This window comes from Schistocerca serialis, unplaced genomic scaffold, assembly GCF_023864345.2.
Source record: "Schistocerca serialis cubense isolate TAMUIC-IGC-003099 unplaced genomic scaffold, iqSchSeri2.2 HiC_scaffold_842, whole genome shotgun sequence".
NCBI lineage: Eukaryota > Metazoa > Arthropoda > Insecta > Orthoptera > Acrididae > Schistocerca > Schistocerca serialis.
Genome location: NW_026048455.1, coordinates 2368296 through 2396113, shown reverse-complemented (window position 1 = coordinate 2396113; position 27818 = coordinate 2368296).

Sequence of the window (27818 nt, the reverse complement as noted above, 5' to 3'; positions counted from 1 at the left end):
AGATGAAAATACTGATGAAGCTATGAATTGCTCCTGTGTCTACAACTCTTTGCTAGCCATGATTGCAATTATTTCTTGCGTAACATTTCAGGTCGCTGTCTGGAACTGCTCTGAACGACAGCAACCTCTGCAGTCTTCCATCACTTATCTTCTGCATACAACATGAATTTACCTTGTGCAGATCCACAGAGTTTATCTGGGAAACTCAGTATGCAATTAACTGACGCTTACTCCTATCTTTTGCTGGCCGGAGTGGCAGTACGGTTCTAGGCGCTACAGTCTGGAGCCGAGCGACCGCTACGGTCGCAGGTTCGAATTCTACCTCGGGCATGGATGTGTGTGATGTCCTTAGGTTAGTTAGATTTAATTAGTTCTAAGTTCTAGGCGACTGATGACCTCAGAAGTTAAGTCGCATAGTGCTCAGAACCATTTCAACCATTTGAACTTCTTTTATCTGAACAAACCCGTCAGTGATTGTGCTCTTTATAGTCTCTGTAAATTCCGAACGCAGTATGACTGTACTTCATAATTATTGAAATATCTGATTTACTTCAGCGTCCACAAACCTAACACGATTGTCTTCCCCGCAGCTGGTCGGAGTGGCCGTGCGGTTCTAGGCGCTACCGTCAGGAACCGCGTGACCGCTACTATGGCAGGTTCGAATCCTGCCTCGGGCATGAATGTGTGTGTTGTCCTTAGGTTAGTTAGGTTTAAGTAGTTCTAAGTTCTAGGGGACTTATGACCTCAGCAGTTGAGTCCGACAGTGCTCAGAGCCATTTGAACCATTCTTCTCCGTATCACCAAAGCTATCTGTACTTCACTCGCTCCAAAGCTGTCAAAACTCTCCTCTTCGCAAAACCAAGGTTATCTGCCTTCAGCGACCAAGAGGGGACCTCGAACTTCTTTTTTTTTTTCGTAGTCCTCACATATCAGCATTTTGTCACGCTTCTTTGCGCGGTGGTAGAGGCCCAACAGATTCCAAGAAAAGCTCGTAGAAATACATTCAATTTGGTGCTTTTCTCCGGAGAGAAAACTACCAGACATTCCTAGAAGCTTCTCCCAAATAATCGGGCGTACCAATGCAACGAATCGGTTGAGAATTTGGCGAAATGTACGTTTCGACATCGGCGCAGGCTGACTGAGTCACGTAGGCCACACGGAAATGTGCCGTTTGGTGCTCCTATTGCTTCATGAAAGCTAATGCAGTCTGCCTGTTTTCCCTCACGAAGGCAGGACAGAAATCTGTCCAACAACTCAGCTAAACGCACATACTTAGGCGTTACAATGAACCGGCACTAAGTTGGGACATACTGATCGGAAAGGATGCTTAACATCAAAAGTAAAACGCAGGTTACGCTTAGTCTCTCTCTGGGCATCAGTATTACTCCACAGAATTGAAGAGGGGCAATAACTTATTATGATAGGAAATTAAATTGAATCAACGAAAGAGGTGTGAAAAAAACGTACGTCCTACAACACAACGTGTAGAACAGCGCTATGTCGAAACTTACACAAAACACCCAACGCGTTTGGCGAGCACTATTGAGGACATCAATGAATTACCCATTGAAAACGGTGTAAATCAATGTGAGTCTGTATGTCATAAACTATTTTCGTGCGACAGTGTTACTCCCAAAGGGAAAAATGTCATTCAGCATCTTAAAAGCGCACAGCATCTTAAACGCACACTCTTTTCGCTTTAGAGTGCTATAGATGGAGTATAACTGCTGTCAGCTAGTCCTGTAACCCTCCATCACTGGCGTGAGTCATGTCAGTGAGGGGGTATGTGCGTGGCAGTATGTTGCATCCAATCAGCGTAGGACGATAGTTTGACAGGAAGACGTGTAGAGTTACAGGAATATAGGTCCTTGTCGAAGAGTTTCGGAGTAACATTATGAAGGAAACTGCATTCAGTGGACATTTTCAAAAGACAATTGCTCTCCCTAGAAAGACAACCATTGAAAGGGAAGAACAATAAGACAGAAAATCAGCTGGTTCTCCAGGTTGATGGTTGAGGAAACGGGTTTTCAGCATACCAGCAATAAAAATACGCAAAACGCAGCATTTCACAACAAGATCTCGGAAAAGGGCTGTTAAAAATTAAATGAAAATAGACAAGGATACAGACCTTGTGATTAAAAACGTGGAATGGTAAAGTGAGGCTAAATAAAAGAGAACTATTTAAAGAAAAACTAAGCTGAGGAGGAGCATCTGTAGCAGCTGGTTAACGTAAAAAAACATATATACAATTCTGATATCAAATGAATCACAGACTTCTGAATATCTATATCGATATGAGAAATCCTTCACTGGTAGTCATAGCAGCGTACGGTATCGTAAGTACTGAAGGTTAATTCTTTTTCTGGTCCGACAACAGTCTTCGAAAATGTCGGTAATCAGGAGCAGGTGTTTCTAATTCGTGACCCAAGTGGCATAAGGAGTCCCAAATGAAGTGACCAAGTGGTAGAATGTAGCGCAAAACTTTTTTTGAATAAAAGTGGCCGAAGACTTACTCACTTTTGTGAACACCAGAGACTAAAAATTGCTAATGGATGGATTTTGCATAAAGATATTCACGAATATGCAACCCACGCATTACCTAAAATCGAGCATTTATTGAGTTAGTGTTAGACACAAAAATGAAGTGAAAATCTCAGATGTCAGTAATGTGTGACCCAGAATGTAGCTCACAGCATGTCTTAGTCATACAAAAAGTTGATTAACACTAGTATCCCTCCACCAGTGCAGGGATGGGCAGCTATGAATCACGATGGTGTGAGCCAGTAATGGAGGCGAGATGGGAGCCTAGGAGACTCTTGAGAAAGGCAGTTACAAAAGGTAGCAGGGTCTGTATTTAAGTTTCTGCGCTGCACAGCACACTGGATCAGTGGCCAGCTGGCCGCTAATTCCTGCTGGGCTGGGTGCTTGAATGCTGCATGCAGCGCGATGGTTGACGTGGAGCCTCTGTAACGCATTGGTAGCCTGGAGCAAAGCCGGCCTCGCGGATTAGACCCAGCGGCGTGTATACTTCACTATGGTGCATCTGCTGCAATCCTGGGCGGCGACTCGGCCCCGTCACAGCAGAGGATGCTAACCGCGATGCGATGCCTTTTATGTCATGGCGATAGTAAGCTGGCGTGTGTGGAGAATGACCCTCTGCGGTCTGAGCAAGAATCGGCCATATCGCTGTAGTAGACCTGGGATGGCCTTCTGCACTGTGGCACTAAGTCCAGAACAGACTTGATGCATAGGGAACTTGTCCTGCTGTGGTCATGAACTTCAACTGGTAGCTCCATGTACCAGTTTTGTTTAACACAGCCCTGTCGTCCTGCGAGATCTGCGAAACTGAAAAAAAATTCGTTTCAAAATATTCAATACTAACAGTCGGCAGTGTAGATCTTGTAGGACATATGCACCATTACTAGTCACATATACTAAACCATCACTGCCATTACCAATGGGTAAATCTGTCTGGTCCTCGCAGCGTCTGTCTGTGGAGTACCAGTGTTTCAGCAAACTATCCTCCATCGCAACATTCCAATGGCGCTTTTGAATTATTATATTGACAGCATCCCACATTTTCCTGTTATCACCACTTCTGTAATACACCTCTGAGGCTTGCACTAATATGCCTGTATATGGCTAATACACTAAATTACCCCAATCTATGAACAAGATATGGTCCCCCAGATTGACTTTACACAAGTTATATATTGCACTTAACATTTGTAATGAAAGTACATGAAGTTTGTAATCAAAACTACTGGGTTATACACCACATTCAATCTTACTTACTATGCTGCTAATTACTATTTTAGTTATTATTCTACTGGTCACACACGCTTTGTACTCCTGGCAGTTTTGCCATCAGTGCATGTTCCCTTGCTTCCTCCTCTATTAGCCTTAAATTTACTTATTTTTACGCATTCACAATGCAAGGTTACACTATCACTTATGCTCTACAGATCCCATCTACAGATATCTCGACTGTGATTGGTTAAGCTGACTCTTTACCACAGTAGAATAAAAGTTGTGCACAGCAGAACTGTAAGGTGCCAAACAAATAACACACCTTACATTGAATTCCTGGTTAAATCAATATGTCACACGACATAGTTTCGTGAAAATGTACGAATTATTGATAGCCAAAGCGAATAAACAAGCCACTAACACCTACACTAGTAATTGTACACAAGTAATTTCCAGACCTGAGCTATGAGATGCAATTCTGAGGGAAGGAGAATGTTCCAACTGCAACGCCCGTCCCAAAGTTAAGCTGAAACCCACACTGCAGGACATCTAATGGAAACAATAAGATACCACAGCCACCGCACAGGCCATTGGCCAAAACCACCCCTCTCCTTACTTTTAACGACAACCCTTTGGAAAGCCCTTCTATAGGAACAAGGATGAAGATGGCAGATAAAAGTCTGGAGAAACCCAACTGAAAATACTGGTGACACTGTAGCCACTTGTGTTAAAACTCACATGAAAGAAAAAGCTGTTTATCTCAGTATTACTTAGCACACATTAAATTCTACCCTATGAAAGAAACGACGCCTCTGTTAGGATACACAAACTCTAGTGGGTGGAGTTGTAAGAAGTACGAATGCTCTGACTGTCCAGAAAGAAAATGCTTGTCCGCCAGGTTTGATATAGACAAATGTGGACATAGAAATTTCTTTTGCAGCAAATCGTCGAGTGTTTGAGCAAGGCGACTCGCGCTGAGCTGAGATGATTGCTAGAGTCATTATGTGGTCACTTGTTTACAGGCTCGACTTAACTCGTCCGAAGTTAAACTGCAAAGTCTCCTAATATGGAGAATCGCACCGAGCACTGACAGTTAACGCTTGCGGGAGATTTGAGGGCCACAATGTACGTGCTATTCAATCCAGGTAGTATGTACCATGCTAGTTATCTTCTCTAGGGAACAACTGGGAGTCTTGACTTCACCGAAGACGTAGGAAATGTATCAGACTGGGGTTCAACCTTGGACAGAAAATTAGAATAGAGTCTCAAGTTCACAGCTCAACCCGACAGCCGCCGTTGCCGCTGCTGACGAAAGGAAAACATGCGCGCTCACGCTACGCCAACTAGATATATTGAACTGACACTTAGAACTACGATCGTCTCCGTCTCTCCTATTTTTTAATTTTTTTTTTTTTACATTCAACCGTGATCTGTGGTTAAAAATATTCATGATTGACAGGTTTAACTGAAGCAGAAACGTGAGATATACTGTTTAACGAAAAGAAGTGTTTCATACCCTGAAGTGATGGAATTGTTTTAATTGTGTACTTCTTTCTGATTGCTCTTTACCGACACTATCCATAACTGGTTATTTTAATTGGGCAGTTTTAGCTCAATTGATGGCTCTGGCCTCAATTGTATTTAATTTGTTTGTACTTTATCGCCGGCCCTTGTGGCCGAGCGGTTCTAGGCGCTTCAGTCCGGTCGCTACGGTCGCAGTTTCGAATCCTGCCGTTGGCATGGATGTGTGTGATGTCCTTAGGTTAGTTAGGTTTAAGTAGTTCCACGTCTAGGGAACTGATGACCTCAGATGTTAATTCCCACAGTGCTCAGGGCCATTTGAACCATTTTGCCCACTTCCTTTAAGTTCAATCCGTCTGGCTCATGTGAGCTTATCCTGCTCAAAACAACTCGATACTATTACCAAGTCATCGTAAGTTGGTTAAATCCAGTGAAATCTGCTAACTGTAAATGCAGCTCACGAATGTAGCTTCTTCTGTGTGGCTAAAAACAACTGTACCATGCATGCACTCAGGCTGGTTTGTATAAACCTAGCTGAACGCATTGCTATTGTCGACCTTCGGCAAAGTTGTAACTCTTCCTTCGTCATAACTACACAATCTTCCGAAATTAATTGTATCACGTGGATCCCCATATCCGCTTTTTCAAGAATTCCCTACTTGACTGTGTTCCTGTGAATGACGAAACATACCGTCTGATAGAGTCCAAAATATCTAGTCAGTAGATTCTTCCTCTTCTCTTTCTGCATGGCTTCCAAGTACCAGGAAACGAATTAGAATATTATACAACTGTGCTCAATCAATTTTCACGTCTTCAAGTACAACGACTCACATTCCTTTTATTCATGCCCTCAACGTATTGCATCCTAATCACAGGGACAACTACCGTCTTTCCTCCCTCCTCAGAAGACTGCTGCCACTACCACGGCCAGTCACATACAACATAAATAGCAAATAAAATCGTCACACTAACATATTCACTAGAACCAAATTCACACGCAAACATTAAGAGTAGAAATTATTAAACCACCAAGGCCAGTCACATAAAACATAAATAACAAGCAAAATATTTGCACTATTATTACTTATTCAGTACAGTCCTATACACACGCAGACACAAAAAGAAGGAAATCCTTAAACACCTCTTGTTTCGATCTTAGTGCGTATGATATTTATTGCACAGGCTCAGCCTCATCTTCTCTCTATCTCTGATCCTGTCTCCACATGTTCTTCTCCAGCTCAACCCTTGAAACTTCACGATTCGACTTTAGAGTAACTCCAAAAAGGTTGCAGACACCCACCGTGTACTGCTGTCGTTCTTGTTGGCAACTGAAGCCTCATGTTAACTGCAGAAGTAGGCTTCACCGTCTGATTGAGTCCAAAATATCTAGTCAGTAGATTCTTCCCCTTCTCTTTCTGCATGTAAATACGATACCATCACCCGTTGCCCTAATTTACAGTAAGGTAAAATTTCAGTTTCACAGATTCCTCTTGTTTCTCTATCGTCTTCATATTTTCCTTCTCTACTCTTTTCCCCACTTCTCGTACTGTTCCTGCTAACTCACCACTTTACTATTCTGTGTCTTTATAAGATCCAATTGTGATGAAACTTTCAGACCATACACCAGCCCATACACCGACATGACATGCCTTAGACGTGTATTGACAGTCACTGTGATGCGTGTTCACATACTAACTTAACGTTTTCCCAATTGTTAAACCTACGCGTTCTGTTCTTTCATTGGCACGTGGATGAAGAGGACAATTTCTAGACTTCTTCACATGCAACAACTCACACAATTTCTTCAATATGTTCGACGTGAAATTCATACCATAGTGTGCAATTATTGTACCTGGCATTCAGTACCTCAGCGTCCAGTTGTTAAAAATTACTTGTGCAACTGTATCTGCTTGCTTATTCAGCATGTCCACCTACCGCACAAAGAGATTAATTATTGTTAATACGAATCAATTTTCTTCTGGTGTCAAATCGAGCGGTCCTTATGCATCAATTACAAGCATTTAGAAAGGTTTCGAAGCCTCTGGTAGCCTTAGCGATGGCACTAGCTTATGATCAAATCAGCTCACTGTGTTCACTATGCAGTTCCTTGCATATTGAGCCACATCCGCTTTACTTTCTTACCACCAATATCTTTCGGGAACTCTTCAGTCATACTAGAATATGTTGGATGGTAACAGTTGAAACGGACAGTAGGTAGTGCAGAATGAAATCTTCATTCTACAGTAGTAGACTCAACCTGGTAGACCACTTGCCTGCAAAAGGCAAAGGTTCCGAGTTCGAGCCTCGGTCCAGCACAGTTTTAATGTGCCAGGAAGTTTCATATTAGGTCACGCTCCACTGCAGAGTACAATTTCATTCTCAAAACATCCCTGAAGCTGTGGCCAAGCCATAATATCTTTTCTTCCAGGAGTGCTAGGTTTGCAAGATTCGCAATAGAGTTTCACTGATTTTGGAAGGTAGCAGATGCGGTACCGGCAGAACTGAAGCTGTGAGGACAAGTTGTGAATCTTACTGGAGTAGCTCGGGGGTAGAGCACTTGCCCGGGAAAGGGAAAGATCCTGAGTTCGAATCTCGGTCCGGCACACAGTTTCAATCTGCCAGAAAGTTTGACAACAGGTAGTGTATCCTGGTGGACTTTGGCTGTGTTGAATTGAAAGCAGCGTATAAATTGAACGATATAGACGACGCATACCACGACTTACAGAATGTGAAAGAATTTCCACTTTACATCGAGAGCGATACACTGGATGGTAGCCAGGTATAATATCACTATCGAGGAAAAGGCCATAGAATCAGGCCAACGGAATGCTGACTTTGAGGTGAGCATTGGCCTACCGGCAGTCATAACGAAACTTTAAACCAATATCCCTGAAGATTTCATCTCAGTCAAGGAAGCAGAGACAAGTTTACCAATGACTCAGAGCGGAAGAAAAGATTAGAATTTATACGTTACAATGGATACGAATTACTCTCGACAGCGTAGTCATTTGTCCCCTAACATATATCAAGATTTTCTCCGTACTCGGTGATGAAACAGCATTGATCTGAAGGAAAACAGGAATTTATATCAATTATCCAGTATCAACTGCACTTATAAAGAACTGTTCACTTCTTTGGCATTCTGTGAGATTGAGACTACTAAAATTCCTGAAACTTCGTATTGGATGTAGTAAGAGACAGATAAGCTAATGACAACAGGAGATCTTTGCACCTCGAGTCGCAATGCTCATCCACACTTCGCGCATTCAGAATAATTACTATCTCAGCGATTACATGTGTAGCCTTCAATATACAGGATGAGTCACTAACTACTGCCACCTGGAATAACTCCGAAATAATGAAAGTATCTGAAAAGTTTGTGGGACAAAAGTTACATAGGACAACGGAGGCCATAATATGATGTTGGTTTTTGGCTGCTAGGTGGGCTCACGCCGGAGATATGAAGGTCATATATATATTTTTAATGGGATTCTATAGTTTGCTACTTATTTTCTGATAGCGGCTATCGAGAGGAATCCGATGATGTCAACGAATGTCACAAATGTGGCATGAACGTCCATTTACATAAAATGTTCGAAGTGATGACCACTGGTATCAATGCAGAGCTGCAATATTCGTATCGTGGATTGAGTGGTATTCTTTATCACTTCGTCACTTACCGAAGCACATGTCTGACAATTCTCTCTGGTATGTCGTGCAAATAGTAAATATTCGCCGAATACGGCGTATCCGTCTAACGTGCCACTGACATGTAAACACCATTCGACGGTTTCGCAATACACCACCATTAGAACGGTAAGTCTAATATCGTCGAGTCAAGCGAATACGAATGATGTATTTCTTTGAAGATCAAGTTGATATGTTTCTCATTTACGAACAATGCCAACGAAATTCAGTGAGAGATAGAGACTTATACGCTGAAAGATATTCTCAACGTACTCACCCTACACGTCATACATTTAAATATGTGTATGATAAATTGAGAACGACTGGATCTTTAACCCATCGGAAACATATCCGGCAAAGGGAAGTTACTAACTAGGAAACGGAAATTGGTACTCTTGCCACTGTGATTCGAGATCCTTGTGTTAGTTCGTATCAAATCGTAAAGGAATCTGGCATGATGCAGAGTAGTGTTGTTCATGTTCTGCATCGCCATAAATATCATCCTTACCGTATCAGTCTCCACCAAGAATTAACTGGTACGGATTATATGCGTCGTATTGAAATCTACCAATGAGCTCAACTTCTGATTCAGAGGGATGGCACATTTATTAATTTGCTGTTAATTACTAACGAGGCTACAATCACGAACAGTGGAAATGTTATTTACATAACATGCATTATTGGGCAGCTGAAAATCCATGTTGGCTGCTGCAACTGCACACAAAAAACCAGGATCGGTAAATGTATGGTGTGGGATTCTGAAGGACAGATTTATAGTCCTTATTTTATCGAAGGAAATCTTAATCGTAGGAAGTAAACCACATTCCTGCAAGAAACATTAGGTCTGTTATTGGAAGAAATACCCTTATGAACAAGGAACAGAATGTGGTATCAACACGATGGGTGTCCGGCATATTTTTCGCTGATGGCTAGAAATGAGTTGCAGAGACAATTCCCAAAGCGTTTTATTGGTGTAGAGGAGATGGATCGTGGCCGGCTCGAAAGCCAGACTGATTTTTCCTTGTGGGAATTCGTAAAAGACCTTGTTTATATAGACATTCCAACTACACCTGATGATATGCAACAAAGAGTTGTGAAAGCATGTACTTCAATAAGTGTCGGTGTGATAAGGAATACCACTCAATCCGTGATAAGAAGATTGCAGCACTGCATTGATACCAATGATCATCGCTTCGATCTACTTCTGTAAATGGATGTTCATGCCACGTTTGTGACCTTCGCTGACTTTAAAAGACCTTACTGTTACACGTCATTGAATTCGTCTCGATAGCCGCTATTAGAAACAAAGTACCAAACTATAGCATCCTGTTTAAAATACGAAGTTGACCTTCATATCTATGAAGCGACCCCACCTATCAACAAAAAACCAACGTTATATTATCGCCCCCGTATTCCCATGTAACTTTTGTTCCACAAAATTTCCAGCACCTGTCATGCTTTCGGAGTTATTCCTGGTGCCAATAGTTAGTGACTCGCCCTGTATAAGACAGTGTGATTATTTTCAGAAATACGACGAAATTAAACAACCTGTCGCGTAAAAGAAATTTAATATCGTTACCGGTTTCGGGCGCTTGTTGCTATTCTTCAGTAGGTTGCCCCTACCGCATTATTAGCGAGTGTCAATAATAGGATGCATACAACAAAGAACCATGGTCATACAATTCATATCGTGTAACGAAGCGAAACAGCAAGTGCTGATATCATTCCAGAACAGGAGCATGATGTCTGCATTTGTTGCTTGGCTTCTTTATACAATTATTGTATGGACGCAATAAACCACGTGACCATGGAATTTTGCTGCATGTATCTTATTGTTGACACTCGTAAATAAAGTGATGGGTATAAACTTCTGAAGAAAGATACTAGCCGCGCAGTGTGGTCGCGTGGTTTGAGGCGCCACGTCGCAGACTGCGCGGCCCCTCCCGCCAGAGGTTCGAGTCCTCTCTCCTGCATGGGTGTATGTGTTGTTCTTAGCATAAGTGAGTTGAAGTAGTGCGTAAGTCTAGCGACCAATGACCTCAGTAGTTTAGTCCCTTAGGAATTCACACTCATTTGACCATTTGAAGGGTACTAAGTGCCTGAAACTGTTAAAGCAATTAAATTTCTTTTATGTAACTGACTGCTTATTATTTTGTGATTTACAACTATATTTTCTGAGGATGGGTAAAACACTAAATATTTTCAGAGACTTAATTGGATGTCTAGACCGCAACACTGTGGAATATGTTTATGAATCAGGCTAGGTACAATCATTTTGTAAAGTGGGTCAAATTAGGTGCACATGAATTCTTTGAGAATTATGTTTACCACTTGAGTTTAAAAACAATGATTCATTATGTACATAAAGTAGCCTGTTCATTGATTACATAGTAGGTGGCATATTTACGTAATTATATAATCTAAAGAACCCAAATGTAGACGCTGAATAAAGCGGAAACCGATACATAAGCTAAATTGATGTAATTGACGCTGCCAAAACGTTATTGGCAAACTTGATAACGCAAAGTGGTTGAAGCAGAAATCATGGTTGTGCTCACGACACTTTCCAGTACAACATATAGTAAATCACGGTAAGCAACCAATATTAGAACATAGTTGTCGCCACCAACATGATATGCTATTTATTATGTATAATTTAGGTTTAAATAAACCATTTTGATTTTTGTTGATGTAAGTTTCTTCGAAAATCAGTCACTTGCATATTGATTAGTTATGATGTGTCAAAGAAAAACCAGGTATGTCCGGAGTGACCAACAGTGCTGGGAGACGAACAGCAATATATCAACCTGTGTAGGTCAGATTGAAAACTGGAGAAAACGTTGGTCCATCAATGTGGTGGTTATTGCAGTGGAGAAGTTTCGTTCATCAAAGAACTTACAAGCTGAAGGGCCCTACCTTCTATTACAAAAGCTGAAGCCTTTTCAAAAGGTGTACATGATTTTTAATGTTTCATCTCTTTACCTATAACGGTTAACAATAATCCTCTGGTCTCAAATAAAGATATAAAGCTTCATTTGGACAACCAACCCAATGCCTATAGTCACAATGATTTGCACCACAAATAAACGCATCTCACACTACATTGTTTCTGTGATTATACCTGTACCTTTTTCCTTACACACGTTTATGCAACTGAAACGGAACTCATCTGTGACGACGTTTTCCTCCTGGAAGCAGAAATGAAGCGACGGAATGATATTATTGCCCGGGAGACGCTTTCTGAGGTTGTTGGGCGTCCCGTTGCGAGTCTTTCTAATTGTTGCAACGTTGGCAGATGGCGGTTCGATGAAAATGAGATGAAACAATTACAACAAAAAAAGCAGCCACTCCAGAACGAAGAAATATCCTAAACGGCCGGAATCGGACCTATTATCCCGTGTACGGAAAGCAAAGACGCTAACAACTTTTCCCCGTTTTTGAATTTAGTCTGGGCGGACGTCTCCCTTATCGTTGAATACTTCACTCAGTTTTTTATTACAGAGGGGAGCTAGTCATCTGCCTGAAAACGATGAGCTACGTGCTGGTAGACCAAGAGCTGATGGACAAACCGATACTGACGCTACAGAGACGGCGAGAAACGAATCGTATGTCGTGAGCGGCATTAACTCCGATGCACTCCGTCTCTAATTACATCGTCGTTGACAGGAACGTTTAAGCAGACCTATTTGGGATACCCTACTGCGCTGTGTATTCGCTGCAAAATATTTAAAACAGGACACAGCACAAACAAAACAACACAGAACAAAGAAAAGCACACAAGTATTGACCATTGCTGAATATAACTACCCTGCACAACATAAGCTAGTTTCAAGAATCAGAAAATAGTATTAAATTACTTACAACACAGATGGCTCCAATGACGTGTGACGATAACTTTCAAAATGTAAAGGGTTAATAGATCGGTCAGAGAAAGCTATTCAGGTACTTCTGTTGTCGTACTATGTACTTCCAGACAGTACGCGATGACCCAAAAGAAGATTTAAGGCTAACTACCCCTACTATACCTTCTACTACTACACTACAGGGACCATGCGCTTTTGGAATTTTGACAACAAACCACATCGTGATGCAGAATGACTCTCTTGCAGCGTCTGCACATAGATAGGAAAAGAAATCCACTACTGTACAGCTGCACTATTGTTGACAAACAGCTGGAGACAGCGTCTGCCGTAAAATATCTAGGCGTAACTATCCAGAGCGACCTTAAGTGGAATGACCATATAAAACAGATAATGGGAAAAGCAGACAACAGACTCAGATTCGCCGCACGAAGTAGCCGCGCGATTTGAGGGACCATGTCACGGATTGCGCTGGCCCTCCGCCGGAGGTTCTAGCCCCCACCTCATGGGTGTGTGTGTTGTTCTTAGCATAAGATAGCTTAAGTAGTGTGTAAATCTAGGGCCCGATGAACTCAGCAGTTTGCTCCCTTAGGGATACACACACATTTGAATATTTGAACATAGACTCAGATTCAGCGGAAATATCTTAAGGAAATGTAACTCATTTGCGAAAGAAGTGGCTTATAAGGCGCTTGTTCACCCGATTCTTGAGTATTGTTCACTTACGTTGGATCCCCATCAGGTAGGACTCATAGAGGAGATAGAAAAGACCCAACGAAGAGCGGAACATTTCGTCTGGCGAAAGAGCGTTACGGAGATGCTGAACACACTCCACTTGCAGGCGTTACAAGAGAGACGTTATGCATCACGGAGAGATTTTCTATTAAAATTTCTGGACGGCACTTTTCAGGAGGAGTCGGGCAACATATTACTTCTCCCCACAGAAATCTCGCGTGTTGATCATGAGGAGAAAATTCAAGATATTAGAGCCAATAGAGAGGATTACCGACAATCATCTTCCAATGAACTACTCGCGAATGGGAAAGGTTTGGAGGGACCAGATAGTGGTACCGAAAGTACCCTCTGCCTCATACCATTAGGTGGCTTGCGGAGTATGACGTAAACGTAGATGCTTCTGGAGTCGTCTAAGCGTCTCCGTGACACTTTCACGCTTACAAAATGAATCTGTAACGAACTTCGCTGCTCTTTGGAGTTTCCTTTTTATTAAGCCTATCCAGTTCGGATCATACACCAACGGAAAATAGCGAATGACTGGTGACACGAGAATTTTGCAAGCTGTCTCCCTTTGTGCTTACAACAATACCCACGGACACTTCCAGTGAATCTGGGAATGGCATTTACCTTACCTATGATTAGTTTTGTGTGGTCGTTCAACATGAAATCGCTTCGTGCTCATACTCCTAGATTATCTGTGGATGTCATTGCTTATAGTGAGTGTTCTGCAATGGCGTAAGGCGTCTTTCTACCTATTTATAAGCAATATGGTTCATTTGTTTGTGATGTGAGACAACTGACCATCTTATTACTTGCACCTCTGGAGGTCTTCCTGAATTACATTTGTCTAGCTTTGTGACCTCACTGCATACGATCTATCCCCGAAAATCCTCATGGAACTTTCCATGTTATTCACGCGCTCAGTGGTTGTAGGACACTCCATTTGGCGACGCCCGAAATTATATGGTTGAAGATTTCCCTTCATTGAGAATGACATGCTGTGTTACGTTTGCAAGAAACTTTTCAGTCCAACCACGTAGCAGGTTCGATATTTCGTAACTCTCATTTTGTTCATTAGGCGGCAGTGCGAAACTGTATCGAACGCTTTACGAAAGTCACGGACACAGTATCTGTCTGTACTGCGGTATATGCCGTTTTCTTGATCTCGTGAACGAACAGAAGGAGATGGGTTTCACACGATCGTTGTTTTCGGAACCTAAGTCGATCTCACAAAGCAGATTTTCGGTCTCCAAAACGTCATTAAACGCAGTTCGAAAATGCTACAACAGACCGACGTCAGAGGTACAGGCTTATGGTTTCGTGCTTCTGCTCGACGACTTCATGATACCTGTTTTCCTGTTCAGCGCTGAGTCGAAAGTTCGTAGCAATTGGTAACTAGAATGTTCATTTAACATGTCGATTCTCTGATTAGCTGCTGAAGATGATTTTCGGGTAAGGCTTTCAGATCAATTTCGACAACCCGCCTTAATTATTCAGGACTCTGGGTCTCTAGCTGGTTAGCTGAGATCGCCACCTTATACTACTATATGACCACGAAATTTACGTGACATATTCACCAAGTTTTCTCCCAAATGTCCCGCCATTACTGCTCTTGAGGCATAGACGGAAAGGGGGGGGGTGGTGTAACCCTACGCTACCCCGCACGATACTCATTGAAGCCTGTACTATGGTAAGTTGAAGGGCTTCACCTTATAAGAAAGGATTTTAGTATATATGTTGACCTCGTGTACCTGAATGGAGGCAAAATCAGACTTCCGCCCACTCAGTAACAACAATGATACGTCAAGCAAGTCTGAAGTGCAACTACACGTTAGGACGGACAAGAAACGACACAGCAGATGCTACCAAATTGTTAATAACACGGTCGCCAGCCTAATTAGGCATTAACTGAGTTTCTTCCCAGTACAAGTTGATGTACGTTCATACAAAACAACACGTAATAGCACTGCATAATATGGTAAATTTTAGAACCAGAAAATCTACTGAACTAATAATTTCACTTTCTGTACTAATATGGACAAGCCAAAAACACACAACAATACACTATAATGTTTACTACGAACTTCGTACTGTCTATTGATCTGATTAAAATCGGGCATAGGTTACCCTAGAAATAGCACTTTTGAAACACACATACAATGTCAATTTTGAAAAAGTTAAAACACTAATAAATTTTGGTTTTATATTGACTTTAACTTTGCTGGTCAAATCAGTTCAGTACACTTCAGAATTTAAATGAATAGAAAAGAAAAAGGGGGGGGGGGGCTGAAACTGTTATGATCACTTAACTGAAATTTTTGATTATCGAAATCTTTAAGCACTCAAGATTTCCAATATATGAGTTACTACTCTTTTTGTCTTATTTCTTGCTCATTTAACTACCATTATTTTTGTCTCAAATTAATTAGCCTTCACTACTAAACCAATTTCAATATTATCTTCCAACTTTGTCAGACCTATGTATTCATTAACAACAAAGTTCTTTAAACATCATCCTAACATAGATAGGTCTGCTGGTAATTATTATTAACATAAACATAAAATCTTCATTTCGGGACACTCGGGTTGCACAACATGTGGAAAGGACCCTGTCTAGGTTAGTGATGAGGATAAATATATGATAGGACAGTTCTGGTAAAAGTTAAGTTGTTATTGAACAGTAAGGAACAAAAGTAACACTGGTCCACACGAATACAGTACTAAAAGTTTCAACCTGTTCGTATCGATGCGGCGGTTGGCGGGCGGCGAGATGGCGAGGCGCAGAGCACACATACAATCACAGCTATGGCTTTTGATGTATCGGCACTTTGCTTCTTCATAGCGTCGCAATAATTTTCCATTTAGTGCCTATGGAATTTTGCCATGCTGTATAGTCGTCGGAAACGGCACATCCGAGGCTCAATGCAACTACGTCTTCCAGGAGAGCCTCCTCGGTCCAGAACGTGTTACTCAGACCGATGCCCAACTCATACTACTACTGCTGAGCCCGTTATGCCGTGCAGCGCCCGTGTGCATTTTCCCGCGCTCGCCTGCCATCCACCTTTTACCGCTCCCCATTTCCATTTTGCTATAATATTGCTTGCAGTTTGACGTAAACATTAATTTTCACATCGAAATACACTCCTGGAAATGGAAAAAAGAACACATTGACACCGGTGTGTCAGACCCACCATACTTGCTCCGGACACTGCGAGAGGGCTGTACAAGCAATGATCACACGCACGGCACAGCGGACACACCAGGAACCGCGGTGTTGGCCGTCGAATGGCGCTAGCTGCGCAGCATTTGTGCACCGCCGCCGTCAGTGTCAGCCAGTTTGCCGTGGCATACGGAGCTCCATCGCAGTCTTTAACACTGGTAGCATGCCGCGACAGCGTGGACGTGAACCGTATGTGCAGTTGACGGACTTTGAGCGAGGGCGTATTGTGGGCATGCGGGAGGCCGGGTGGACGTACCGCCGAATTGCTCAACACGTGGGGCGTGAGGTCGCCACAGTACATCGATGTTGTCGCCAGTGGTCGGCGGAAGGTGCACGTGCCCGTCGACCTGGGACCGGACCGCAGCGACGCACGGATGCACGCCAAGACCGTAGGATCCTACGCAGTGCCGTAGGGGACCGCACCGCCACTTCCCAGCAAATTAGGGTCACTGTTGCTCCTGGGGTATCGGCGAGGAGCATTCGCAACCGTCTCCATGAAGCTGGGCTACGGTCCCGCACACCGTTAGGCCGTCTTCCGCTCACGCCCCAACATCGTGCAGCCCGCCTCCAGTGGTGTTGGTTCAAATGGCTCTGAGCACTATGGGACTCAACTGCTGAGGTCATTAGTCCCCTAGAACTTAGAACTAGTTAAACCTAACTAACCTAAGGACATCACAAACATCCATGCCCGAGGCAGGATTCGAACCTGCGACCGTAGCGGTCTTGCTGTTCCAGACTGCAGCGCCTTTAACCGCACGGCCACTTCGGCCGGCTCCAGTGGTGTCGCGACAGGCGTGAATGGAGGGACGAATGAAGACGTGTCGTCTTCAGCGATGAGAGTCGCTTCTGCCTTGGTGCCAATGATGGTCGTATGCGTGTTTGGCGCCGTGCAGGTGAGCGCCACAATCAGGACTGCATACGACCGAGGCACACAGGGCCAACACCCGGCATCATGGTGTGGGGAGCGATCTCCTACACTGGCCGAACACCACTGGTGATCGTCGGGGGGACACTGAATAGTGCACGGTACATCCAAACCGTCATCGAACCCATTGTTCTACCATTCCTAGACCGGCAAGGGAACTTGCTGTTCCAACAGGACAATGCACGTCCGCATGTATCCCGTGCCACCCTACGTGCTCTAGAAGGGGTAAGTCAACTACCCTGGCCAGCAAGATCTTCGGATCTGTCCCCCATTGAGCATGTTTGGGACTGGATGAAGCGTCGTCTCACGCGGTCTGCACGTCCAGCACGAACGCTGGTCCAACTGAGGCGCCAGGTGGAAATGTCATGGCAAGCCGTTCCACAGGACTACATCCAGCATCTCTACGATCGTCTCCATGGGAGAATAGCAGCCTGCATTGCTGCGAAAGGTGGATATACACTGTACTAGTGCCGACATTGTGCATGCTCTGTTGCCTGTGTCTATGTGCCTGTGGTTCTGTCAGTGTGATCATGTGCTGTATCTGACCCCAGGAATGTGTCAATAAAGTTTCCCCTTCCTGGGACAATGAATTCACGATGTTCTTATTTCAATTTCCAGGAGTGTATGTTTACAATTTCTTTAACATTATGACATGAAACAAAAAAGAAATGAAATCAGAACATCGATTACACTAATTTATCGAAAGACAGAAGAAAAAATTATTATATATACAATAGTACAGCGTTGGTGTTGTTACAGGGGGGAGAAGGTGTAAATTAGGGTAACCAGATATCCATTTCTTAACGGGACTGTCCTTTCTGATCGTTCTCTATGCTGTTGTAACTCAACATATTCAACAGAACACCGAATGTCCAGTTTTTCGTAATCAGCAATAACGTTAACTCTTTTGCTTTTGCAGCATTTTGTGTTTTTATTTATTTTTGTGTCGATTTAGTGTCATAAACGCAGCTTCTTTTTTAACATTTCCTTGAGGCTTGCTTTGTCTTGAACGCAAAGATGGAACAAAGGAGCATTATTTCGGTCACGGGATGAGAATATTTCCTGTCATCGTGCTCAGTGCCACTGCCTTATGCGTGACATTCGCTATTTGTATCGATCATTTGCTACTGCAGAAATGAAGCAATAATGTAAGGAGTTTTCGTTAAAGAACGTTATAGCGTTATCGAATAGCAATTTTATTTCTAGTTATGAATTATCTACTCAGATTACATAAATTTCCAGAAGAAGCAACGAACCCTTGTCTTGGGGCTGTTATAGGCAACAACGAGAAGTAGGTAGTAGTTTCAACATTGGGTTCGACAAGCTTGCTTTAGTGCGCTCCATCGTCTGTTGTTTGATATATGTGAAAATAACTCTTGGACGTTAGTATGGGGAAAGGAAAGTGTTCTTTCTCGAAAAATCGTGAAATAGGCGTTCCCTTTCTTGAAGGGAACCACAAGTGAGAAGGTAGAATGTAAATTGCGTCGTTTAGTTTTTTCCTTTCAACATGGATGACGTGCCGATATAACACAGCTCATAAAGAAAAAGAAGCATATTTTGGTAGTTTCTGCGAGTGCTTCAAGCAGCATAACTTCCTTTGCAAGTACGAATAAACTACAAACAGAGGGAAATAAACGTATCGCTGCGGAAGAAGGCCTGCTCGTGTTCCATACCGCCAAACATGACCACCTCTCCGTTCAACGGACTGCATGGCTCTTCTCATCAGACACCTATTTCTGAAGAAATTCGTATGTTCTTAAAATGTGAGTCGCTTGTAGTAAACGTACCTAGTGCGCGAAGTCAGAACTTAAAGATGCTAAGTATGTGTCTGGGATGGTTGGTGCATTAAATCACAAAAGCTTAAAGCTAGTGCAGATTCTACCTAGGTATTTCATTCCAGCCAAAAGTATTCAGTTCAAAGTAGTTATCCTTCAGAACACTGGTGGAGGAACAGCAGAATTATTAGCTAGCTATTTTCTGGATATTTAAAAAAGCAGTTGACAAGATTGCCGCATTTTTTGCAGACAGTTATAATACCAATTTTGGTGGGTACATGAGGGCAGGAACAAGCAATGTTAATTCTAAAGTGAACAGTGTTCTCAAGACGAACATTCAGGGCGTCGGTTGTGTAGCCCATGTGGTACACAATGCAGTTCAAACAAATGCAGACATTCTTCGCATTAACATAGAAACACTAGTGAATACAATTTTTCACTGTGCGTTTGGAGGAACTGAAATCATTTTGTGATTTCCTTGATACTGAATAGAAGCAACTTCCAGGTAGTATTCAAACAGGATACTTGTCTTTGTTGCCAGGAGTTACAAGACTATTGATATGTATGAAACTTTTATATCTTATTTTCCGTTTCAGAATAGGTGTCCTACGTTGATTTTAAGAGCCCACAGTCACTTTTTGGCTTCATTTCATACAAAGCCCACTGAAAATGTTTTAAAATTCAATCCAAAGTTGGAAAGAACCACGATTTAAATTACAGAATCAGCTGGGAAGTTAGATCTACGTAACGGAAAAATCAGTAACAGGAAATGTAGCAAATTTGAAACATCAGTTATTTTCTTCAGTTTCAATTAACTTGGAAAAGAAAGGCATTTTCACTCAGTAAACATACGAGACGATTATCAATTTATTTTAAGACACTGTTGTGGCTTCTCCATTTCAACTTCGGAAATCATTTCATTGGATAGTACTGAAGAATTCTGTTCCATGGGCTGAACAGTTAAATGGTTTGAAAATTTTTAAGACATTAGGATCTTGGGCAACATTTCAGATAGATGAAGATGTACTGCTTGATGAGATGGGGTGCGTGAACTAGGTACTCGAGAAATTAGAGGAAGGGGAAAAAGGTAATTTGGAAACAGATAAAAAATTCTGTGATGTATTCGATACAATAAAAGTACAGGTACTTCAAGTAGAAATATAGAGACGCTTGTGAAATTTGTTCATGCTGTACCAGCCACAGATGCTGTTGTCGAAAGGATATTTTCGGTTGTGAATTCCCATTGGATTGATGAGAAGAAACGTTTTACCATGAAACTATTCAACCAATTGCAAAGAGGTTTACAGAATGCTATTTAGCAGTTCACGGGAGAGTGAGTTACTGTCAAGAGTTCAGCGATATAATTTTTCTCACCAAAATCGGTAGCAAACCAACATCGACAACGATAATTCAGGTACACACGCCGACGTCGCAAGCTTAGGACGAAGAGAGTGAGAAAGAGTAATACAGTACGTAAAGGGATATGGAAATCTAATAATCATAGGGGCCTGGAATGCAGTAGTAGGGGAAGGAGTAGAAGAAACGGTTACAGGAGAATGTGAGCTTGGGACAAGGAATGGGAGGAGAAACACTAATTGACTCCTCTAATAAATTTCAGGTAGTAATAGCGAATAATCTGTTCAAGAATCATAAGAGGAGGAGGTATTCTTGGCGAAGGCCGGGTGATACTGGAAGATTTCAGTTAGATTACGTCATGGTCAGACAGAGATTCCGAAATCAGATACTGGATTGTAATGCGTACCCAGGAGCAGATATTGACTCTGATCACAATATAGTAGTGACGAAGAATAGGCTGAGGTTTAAGATATTAGTCAGGCAGAATCAATACTCAATGAATTGGGATACAGAAGTACTAAACAAAGAGGAGATACGGTTGAAGTTCTCTAAGGCTATAGATACAGCAACCAAGAATAGCTCAGTAGGCAGTACAGTTGAAGAGGAATGGACATCTCTAAAAATGGCCGTCACAGAAGTTGGTAAGGAAAACGTAGGCACAAAGAATGTAAGAGTGAAGAAACCGTGGGTAACAGAAGAGATATTTCAATTGATCGATGAAAAGAGGAAGTACAAAAATGTTCCGGGAAACTCAGGAATACAGAAACACAAGTCACTGAGGAGTTAAATAAATAGGAAGTGCAGGGAACCTAAGACGACATGGCTGCAGGAAATGTGTGAAGACATTCAAAGAGAAATGATTGTGGAAGAACTGGCTCAGCATACAGGAAGGTCAAAACAACCTCCGGTGACATTAAAAGCAAGGGTGGTAAAATTAAGAGTGCATCGGGAATTCCAATGCTCAATGCAGAGGAGAGAGCGGAAAGGTGGAAAGAATATATTGAATGTCTCTTTGAGGGGGAACGTTTGTCCGATGTGATAGAAGAAGAAACAGGGAGTCGATTTAGAAGAGATAGGGGATTGTAAGGCCGCTACATTTGGACGAAAAATGAAGATTTTAAATGTAGTACCCCAAAGCCTAAAACTCCCAAAAATCAAGTTCCCAATTTCATAAAAAAAAGAACAAAACAAATCCCTTTTGGAATAATGTTACTTGAATAGTAGCACGTAGATAGAAAAGAAATTCAGTACCAAGTAGCTTAGTGTTTTGAAAAAGAAAGAAATAAGAAAGATAGAATCTCATTACTTTCAAAATAAAATACTAGTAGATCGCAAAGTGCCGTAATTAGAAATCAAAGAGTAGGACGAAGGATCTCAAAGAATACACCTTATGAGTACTCTTTGAGAATCGTGTGTAATACCTGAGAAAGAGCCATGCATTGTTACTGTGTTACGAGAGTTTGCCGGAGCAAGTCTTACCTCAGCGTGTGCTCGTATACGTGGGCGCGACTAGACTGTTTTTTGGAACGCTAGAGATTTGCGATCTACTACGACGCACTGAACTGGTCAGAAGTAAATCAGTAACTTCAGATAGGATATCACGTAGAATCCAGATAGCGAAAGATTCGAAATTCTATTAAATTGAATATTTTCAGTAAAAGACAGGACATTACCCAAAGTTAGAAACTATTAATGATGGACCGATAGAGAAACTAAACTTTGAAACCGAAATGTGAGAAAAGAATTAACTTTCGTAAAATCAGTTGATGGACTCTGGAACCGGCCTAATATCTTGGACTGAAGTATACATCCTTAATTCCACCCAGATAGGAAAAGCTACTTCCTTACGGCAATGTTAGGATGTCTAAATAGTTCAATGTACCAGCATTCAGTGTTATTACTTCGCTAATAACTTCTTTCAATCCATTCAATATTGTGTCCTCAGTCTGTGCGACGACATTGATGTCCAAGGAACGCGGCGTGCATAAATTCTCTTTGCCGCATTAACAAATCATCGCTCTGTTATGAACTATTATGCTGTAGTAAACTAGAAAACTTCAGTCGAGATATTGGTGTTGTGTATGTACTGAAGCTACGATTAATTCCGGAATAGGAACTGATATATCCCTACGTGCAGCTGTGTTTAAATACGCCGGGGGGCACGAATTTGCTTGACCTGATCGAGACAAATAAGATGCACTCGGTGGGATTTTAGCGCAGCCCAAATAGATTTTTTATGTAAGACAATATATACAGCTCTACCGCTACTTAGCCAGGCTGCGAGGTTATAGGATCCAGTATTAGAATAAAAATTTAAAATAGTTTTGGAGTATATGAGATCAAATAAATAATAACATTCAATAATAACGTTCTATCAGAATTTCTAAAATCACTGGGGGAAGTGGGAACAAAACGAATATTCACATTGGTGTGTAGAATGTATGAGAATGGCTACATACCATCTGACTTTCGGAAGAGCATCATCCACACAATTCCGAAGACAGCAAGAACTGTCAATCGCTCATGCATCCAAGTTGCTTAGAAGAATAATACGCAGAAGAATGGAAAAGAGAAATGAGGGTGCACTAGATGATGATCATTTTGGAGTTAGGAAAGGTAAAGGCACGAGAGATGCAATTCTGACGTTGCGGTAAAAGACTAAAAAATAAAGACACGTTCATAGTATTTGTCGACCTGCAAAAAGTGTTCGACAGCGTAAAATGGTGCAAGATATTCGAAAGTCTGAAAAAAGTGGGGGTAAGCTATAGCGAGAGATAGGTCAGATACAGTATGTACAACAGCCAACATGGAATAAATAGGAGCGAACGGCCAAGAACGAAGCGCTCGTATTAAAAATGGCGTAAGACAATGCTGTAGCCTTTCGACCCTACTGTTCAATCTGTACATCGAGGAGGTAATGATAGAAATAAAAGAAAGGTTCAGGAGTGGAATTAAAATTCACGGTGAAACGATATCAATGGTACGATTCGCTGGTCACGTTGCTGTCCTGTGTGAAAGTGAAGAAGAATTGCATGATCTGATGAACGGAATGAACAGTCTAATGAGTAAAGAGTACGGGTTGAGAGTAAATTGAAGAAAGACTAATATAATGAAAAGTTGTAGAAATTAGAACAGCGAGAATCTTAGCATCAGGACGGATGGTCACGAAGTAGATGAAGTTGAGGAATTCTGTTACCTAGGCAGAAAAATAACCAATGACGGACGGAGCAAGGAGGACATCAAAAAGCAGACTAGCACTGGCAAAAAGGGCATTCCTGGGCAAGAGAAGTCTACTAATATTGAATATCGGCCTTGATTTGAGGAAGAAATTTCTGAGAATGTACGTCTGGAGTACAGCATTGTATGACAGTGAAGCATGGACTGTGGGAAAACCGGTACAGAAGAGAATCGAAGCATTTGAGATGTAGTGCTACAGACGAGTGTTTAAACTTAGGTGGACTGGTAACATAAGGAATGAGGAGGTTCTGCGCAGAATCGGAGAGGAAATGAATATGTGGAAAACACTGATAGGAGAAGGGACGGGATGATAGGACACCTGTTAAGACGTGACGGAGTGACTTCCATGGTACTAGAGGGAGCTGTTGAGGGAAAAGTCTGTAGAGGAAGACAGAGATTGGAATACATCCAGAAAATAAGTAGCAAGTGATACTCTGGGATGAAGAGGTTAGCACAGGAGAGGAAATTGTGGCAAACTGCATCAAACCAGTGACAAGACTGATGACAAAAAAAAAAGACAGGGACGTAGTTCTTGGCCACTACTGTTCAATCTGTACATCGAAGATGCAGTGTTGGAAATAAAAGAATAGTTCAGGAGTGGGATTAAAATTCAAAGTGAAAGGATATCAACGATAAAATTCGGTAATGACATTGTTATCCCGAGTGAGAGAGAAGAAAAATTACATGATCTGCTGAATGGAATGAGCAGTCTAATGAGTACAGAATCTGGGTTGAAAGGAAATAGAGGAAAGACGAAAGTAATGAAAAGTAGCAGAAATGAGAAAATTAATATGAGGATTGATGGTCACGAAGCAGACTCCACTACCTAGGCACCAAAATAGAAATTGACGGATGCAGCAGGGAGGACTTCAAGAGGAGACTAGCGCTGATAAAAAGCTCATTCGTGGCGAAGATAAAGCTACTTGCGTCAAATAGAAGCCTTAATTTGAGGACGAAATTTCTGAAAATGTACGTTGGGAGCACAGCATTGTATGGCAGTGAAACATGTACTGAGGAAAAACCGTAAGAGAGTCGAAGAAGTAGAGATGCGGTGATACAGACGATCGTTGAAAATTAGGTGGACTGATGAGGTAAGGAATGAAGAGGTATTGCGTAGTGTCGGAGAGGAAAGGAATATGTGGTAAACACTGACAAGGAGAAGGGTCAGGATGATAGGTCATTTACTCAGCCTTCAGGGAGTGACGTCCGTGGTACAAAAGAGAGATGTAGAGGGCAAAAACTGTAAAACTATTGAGGAATGTAGAGATTGGAATACATCAATCAAGTAATGGAGGACGTAGGCTGTAATTTCTACTCCGAGATGAAGAGGTTGGCACAGGAGAGGAATTCGTGGCGGAGAACATCAAACCAGACAGAAGCCTGATGACACATCAAAAAGAATGCTCTTTGGATAGTTAGAAAGTTAATAGAGTGTTTCTGATGCAGTAACTAAACGGTCTACGGATTTCTGATGTCCTCACTAATTTTCATTTGTTAGAAATCATACTACCAATTTCTCAGTATTTTGAATTATTATCTGTTCTTGGAAAAAGAATTGGTTATCATATGACACAGTGCCATTACAACCATGTTTATAAGTGTCTTGTTACAATGTACGTCTTTTTGTGTGTCTAAGCTTTAGTTTTTATTATTTTTAATGAAGCGATGCAGTCCCATAGGTAGAATATTTGGTTTTTGTGTAATGTCCGGTTTTGTAGCGTTGTTTTAATCTCACTTTTTCTCAGATGTCCCGATTTTTCACGTGGAAAATCTACTCATCAGAGAGTAAAAGTATCAGACGACTATGTTTGATTCTTTCTTAACACTTTTCTTCAACCAATGTTCCGCTTTCCGCTTTCGGAATCAATAATAACCGTGTTAGATATTAACATATTTTTACAGCTGTAAACACGCTTCCACCAAAGGTTTTCTACCAATTTTTGCGATACGCATTTCAGTCGGAATTTAGAATTGGCAGCATTGGAAGAGGAGAAACATAACGGAATGTGCGAGAGGTACTCTGGTAGTCGAAGACAGCTCTTTAGTTTCTGTTTGCTTTTATTTTTTCTTTCCATGCTCGTAGAAGTACTTTCACCACTTTGCAATATCTAAAACAAGTTTTTCTTGCGTAGTGTGACATCCCTGTGGCCAGAACATACTTCCGCCTTCAGCCCATATATTAGAGATACAATCAATATTCGCCATTCAGAGTAAGACTGGCCATGACAAGTGAATGGGACTGGTAACATAAGGAATGAGGAGGTTCTGCGCAGAATCGGAGAGGAAATGAATATGTGGAAAACACTGATGGGAGAAGGGACGGGATGATAGGACACCTGTTAAGACGTGACGGAGTGACTTCCATGGTACTAGAGGGAGCTGTTGAGGGAAATGTCTGTAGAGGAAGACAGAGATTGGAATACATCCAGAAAATAAGTAGCAAGTGATACTCTGGGATGAAGAGGTTAGCACAGGAGAGGAAATTGTGGCAAACTGCATCAAACCAGTGACAAGACTGATGACAAAAAAAAAAAGACAGGGACGTAGTTCTTGGCCACTACTGTTCAATCTGTACATCGAAGAAGCAGTGTTGGAAATAAAAGAATAGTTCAGGAGTGGGATTAAAATTCAAAGTGAAATGATATCAACGATAAAATTCGGTAATGACATTGTTATCCCGAGTGAGAGAGAAGAAAAATTACATGATCTGCTGAATGGAATGAGCAGTCTAATGAGTACAGAATCTGGGTTGAAAGGAAATAGAGGAAAGACGAAAGTAATGAAAAGTAGCAGAAATGAGAAAATTAATATGAGGATTGATGGTCACGAAGCAGACTCCACTACCTAGGCACCAAAATAGAAACTGACAACTGGGCTCATGAGCGACGTTATCTACATAAAAGGTGTTCAAATGGCTCTGAGCACTGTGGGACTGAAGAACTGGGGTCATCAGCCCCCTAGAATTTAAAACTACTTAAACCTAACTAACCTAAGGACATCACACGCATCCATGCCCGAGGCAGGATTCGAACCTGCGACCGTAGTGGTCGCGCGGTTCCAGACTGAAGAGCCTAGAACCGCTCGGTCACACTGGCCGGGCATAGAAGGTGTACAGCGTTCGTCTCATATGCCACGTTGCCACTGGAACCCTTGTCAGCAGACTGAGGTATACCGATCGTGCCCAATACAGCTTACATCTGTTATTTGAGAGTGGCCAACTCACCAAGAATCCGTACACATCAGGTGCAGCCCCTGTCCATCTTTGATCATAGTTCGTCTGTACCATAACAAATATAATATTACACTACCAGTTACTGCTATAAGAGCAATTCGACATTATGAAAGGGATCTGAAATGACTTTTATAATCCGGCTGCTGTGACCAAGCGGTTCGAGGCGCCTCAGTCCGGAACCGTACTGCTGCTACGGTAGCAGGTTTGAATCCTGCATCGGGCATGGATGTCTGGGATATTCTTAGGTTGGTTAGGTTTAAGTAGTTCTAAGTCGAGGGGACTGATGGCCTCAGATGTTAAGTCCCATAATGCTTAGAGCCATTTGAACCATTTTGACTTTGATGGTGTGTAAGGAAAAGCTACCAGACTGTGTTCCTTTATCCGAAATTTGAACAACAGGGAGCAGTAGCTGTACTAGCGGGAATCAATCCACGGGAAAACAAAACGACCGACAACCTAATTAGACAAAATCGTACCAGGTAGGCATATCGCTCATCAAGAAAACTGACAACTGTATATG